Source organism: Trichoplusia ni, chromosome 2 (assembly GCF_003590095.1).
Source record: "Trichoplusia ni isolate ovarian cell line Hi5 chromosome 2, tn1, whole genome shotgun sequence".
In the NCBI taxonomy this organism is placed as follows: Eukaryota; Metazoa; Arthropoda; class Insecta; order Lepidoptera; family Noctuidae; genus Trichoplusia; species Trichoplusia ni.
Genome location: NC_039479.1, coordinates 20,200,033 through 20,204,686, shown reverse-complemented (window position 1 = coordinate 20,204,686; position 4,654 = coordinate 20,200,033). Strand labels below are relative to the sequence as shown.

Here is a 4,654-nt window from a genome sequence, read left to right as displayed (position 1 = left end):
GTTAAACAATTAAAATTGTTTTAAGCGTTAAAATTTTAATTTCGAATCTAATATATCATGTGAAACAGAACAATTACACCTGTTCAACGGTAAGTTAAGTAAAACCCTTTATCAGATGTCAAGTGTGGTGAATGAAACGTGCCGCGTGGTTTCTCCTTAAAATAAAGCGCTTCTTCTCTGCCACAGACTAAGTAAAGCCAGTACGTTAATCTAACGAGATTGATCAACTGAATTTAATTTATACTGTGTAAGGTGTGTTGCGTAACTAGAGATACTGTAATTGTAGAAATATTTTAAACAAAATAGTAGTATAATATTATTGGCACTATTTAAAAATGGTTTTCGGACTAAATATGGCTTTCTCGTAGCTATAAAATTCGAATTGATTATCGTCAACTAATACTGTGTTGTACGTTACTTTGATAAACAAAATGTGCAACCAAAATATTTGAAAAGTTTTCTCTGTTGGAATGAGAAATAAATTTTAATCAAATGTCTCTCGGCCTTATGATAGAACTGTTTCTTTACCAATTTGAAAAAATACTTATATAAGGTAACAAAGCATTTTATCGGTTCTGAGATTGATCTTATTCCTAGCTACGCATTACGGGAAATAAATACATACATTAATGTGTTAATGAATTTGCTATACTAATTAATAGAGTCAATTAATTTTAAATAATGGGCAATGTTTAATTTTTTAGGAATGTTTGCACATTGCAGAATTCTATATTTACGTAATAATTAGGAATTCAGTCAAATCATTTCGAGTATGCATTCTGAATAGTTAAATTCAAATGACGCAACCTCATAAATAATACTCAGAAATATTTATTTTAAATTTTACTTCAGTACTTACAAAAATAGCAACTAGTAAAAAGATTAAAATAAAATTGTTCTAAAGTCAAGATTTAAAACCGAAGATCAATTAATTTTAATGGAATAAATTCAACATTTTCATGAAAGTGACAAATTAAGGTTCTTTGCCGTAAAAACATCGTATAGTGAATTTAACTCTTATCCAATAAATACTATATTGATGAAACAATTGCCTGTCAGATGGTAAGAAACAACAAAGTTCAAAATAAATATTCATGCACCGACCCTAGAAAGAGGTCTACCATTTTTGACAAAATTTCAACTGTCAGTAAAACAGCGATAAGGTTGACATTAGTAGCTGTCAGAATATGTTTGCACGGGAAAATCGACCACATTGTTCCACGATGCGCAAAGGATTTTCAACCTTAAGGTAAAAGACTATTTAGCCGACCGTATCAACCGTTTTCCCGAGAGAATACATTCGGCCTTGCTCCGAAACCGGTCACTTCACAACCGAGTCATTTGTCAAATATTTTGATAAGAACGTCAAGAGAGTTTGTGGAACAATTCTAAAACCCACAGAAATATACTTCAGTAAATGTATTTTTTTCTTCTTATTTAATAACTAAAGTAACAAAGCACATTCGATTCCAAGGTACAAAAATATTGCTTAAATGCAAAATGTCTACTAACACATAGGGGGAAGTCCCGTAACGCCGGACGGCACCTAGCGCCGGACACTCGTACTATTTAAGCGAGTGTCGACCCGTTCGATTCAAAATACAAGTGAAAGGGGTGCGGGGGTCACACAGGTACAGGGTCACGCGCCGCGCCTCGCCAGTGACATACACGGCCATGGCAGGAGCCGCTGATTGCAGTTTTAGGTGCGAAATCACGTCGTCAGCTAAATATCAATGTAAGTAATTCTAGTATATTTATGCATTTACATTTGAGTGGTATTCAACGATAAAAGTAGTACTTGATTGTTATCCGTAAAATGGTAGAATATTATTAAATCTTTTAATTAATTTTAGTAGGTACCACCTAATGAACGAAAATGTCTGTCCCTTAGCACCGGACACTAAGTAGTCCCTTAGCGCCGGACAGTAAACATATTGATATTCCTTGTGAGAATTTACGTCATTTATTATAATTATTTAATTTTATTTTAGAGTATAGAAGAAAGAAGATAATAAAAATGGAAGAGAAGAAAAAGAAAGGATCTTGGGAGCCACAGAGCTTACAAACTGCTATTAATAAAATTATGGCAAAAGAACTCAGTGTAACCTAAAAAGGACTAAATAAAATCTAATTTTGAAGTAGCAATGGAAGGTAAAGGAAAGAATACCAATGGAAAGAGCGTAGACAAGAGAAAAGAAGCGACAAACGTGAAACCTAAAGAAAAAAAAGAAGTGAAGTAGAAACATTGACTGAAACATCTAAGACAAACATAACAATTTGCTTAGTTTGCTTAGAAGCCTCTGAGGAAGCCTGGATCCAGTGCTCATCCTATCGTGGGTGGTTACATGAAGCATGTGCAGATATTCCAGAGTCTGGAGATGGCTACATATGTGAACGATGCAGGTTATTTTGAAATATCCGGTGCTAGGGGTATGGCACAAATATTGTCCGGTACTAGGTGCCACTTTTTAAAATCATATTTTTTGTTACCAAAGTTTGAATGATGGTATTAATTATTTTTAAGCAGAGGTTGCATTTTTGTTAATTTAATTTGATTCCTAACTTTGTTATCTAATATAAGTCATAAACGAATAAGCATTTTTTTAAATATTCTTTGTTTTATTTATAAATAACCTTAGGTGTCCGCCACTGGGGGACTTCCCCCTACACAACTAAAATCCGCAAATGACAAGTCCAACTATTACTCGGGCGTATTTTAAATGCCGCTTTTTTATACGTAAATAAACTATCGTATCTAAAACTATTTATTTAAATCCTTTACATATTTATACATACCATTAAAATTATTTTTATTTTATGACGAACTTTTTCTGAATAAATGATCAAAACGATCATTTATTTTCTGCTTAGAATTGATAAAGTTCGCCATAAAATAAAAATAAATTTTAATGGTATTTACCTTAAATAAAAATCAATAAACCCACCTAAATATCCCTATTTAAAACCATGATCAGAGTGTCCAAACAACATTATACTCCAAAAGATTCAATCATACAAATAGTTACGTTGATTTCTATACTAAACGAAACACAAAATTAAAACAAGTAGACAACTTTAAAATCTAAAGTCAACCGGTACTTGATTAAGATTAACGGATTAAGCCCGAAGTCTCCTCAGACCTGAGGCTGACAGAATAAGGGATTATTATTAATGGACCAAGTAACCGGCTATCTGACACTAGTGTAGCTGTAGCCGACACTCCGTATAACTCTTCAGCAGTATAAAATTAAACGGGCTTAATAAATGTATTGTTGAATTGGGACCAATTAAGAGTACAGATTTAGGACGGGATCAGGATGTTATTTTGGGTAGTTAAGGTATCTTTAACGTCTTTCCTGCTTTTAAGATATCGGGAAAAATGAATAAAGAAGAATATAATGTGTAAGACGACTTTATCGAACTGTAGGACATTTAGTAATAATACCAGCCTATTATGTACGAGTGCAGCTGGACTCAAGCTTCTTTGACGCCAAACAAGGAACGTTTGAGAATTGATCGCCATGCTAACTCACTGCTGAATTTCGATTTCAGATTCAAAACCATGTCGTCACGATTTTTACTGTCATAATTTGTGGGTTGGTAGGTAGACGGACAGCCCAGCGTGCAGCGGTTGAGATCACAACCCCAAACTCACTGTGCGCGTCGTGTCGTGGGTTTGATACCTGGCAGGACAAGCATTCGTGTCATCCACGAATGCTTATTCTGAGTCTGGGTATCTTATCATTTGTATGTTTTTCAAACAAAGATTATTTTTTAGATTTTTAATATACGAAAGAGTATAGGAAAAGTGTTACATGAATTATTCAAATTTTTATTTCGCACCCGGTAAGAATCAACTCGCACCAACTGAGGTTTAAACGACATTTACGGTTATGAAGCAAAGCAATGCACTATATCGTTCTTGGATGGAAAACGAAGATGGATAAAATATACGACTCAAGCTATTTACAGAAGGGATAGAGCCTCAAACCTGAATCTTTGATAATAGCAAGATGAGAGCGCGATAAATCTAACTTCATACGTCAGGCCCTCTGTGACTGGAATATCAAATAGTTTACCGGCGATTTGAATCTTGTTTTCACTGCATTAGCGTAAGGCATTTTTCTTTATATGAAAGTATTGCATGAGGCCTCGTTTTGAGTTTCTAACTTTTACTTTTTAGTTACTGATAATTTATAGAGCATTGAAGGTGACGAGAGGTATTTACGTATATGTAAACAACATCTCCAAAAACAATTTTATAAGATCCTAATGGTTTTTTTAGGCATTCAATTTTTCCTTAATTGTGCTTTTGAACAAAGATTGATAGATATAATACTTAAGTTTTCTAAAATTTTAATAATTTCGTAAAGTAAAATTACCATAGCCTTACTATTTGCATATATAACATTAGTATACCTTTAAGATTTCTTCTTCATAAATTATTAAAAAGGTTTTGCTCAGAAAGTTCACGAGCATATGCTCAATGCTTTGGCAAGCGAGGTGTGTTATCGCTGATCAAAATTATAGGCGACCCCACTTTAAGTTAATTTAAGAGCGCTTTATTATGATAAGGTGAAATACACAGAGAATATACAAGGGGAACAATCGATGGTATGTATTAATACCTTTTTAAGTTTGGGTTTCTGTGTTA

General features: G+C 33.5%; 1 long non-coding RNA gene across 1 annotated transcript; it reads left to right on the top strand.

Moving 5' to 3' along the window:
- The first annotated feature begins 1,580 nt into the window (after positions 1-1,580).
- On the top strand, positions 1,581-2,608 carry LOC113508592. Its single transcript, XR_003402035.1, has 2 exons — positions 1,581-1,735; positions 1,992-2,608. It is a non-coding gene; the product is annotated as an uncharacterized LOC113508592 (long non-coding RNA).
- The last annotated feature ends 2,046 nt before the right edge of the window (positions 2,609-4,654 follow it).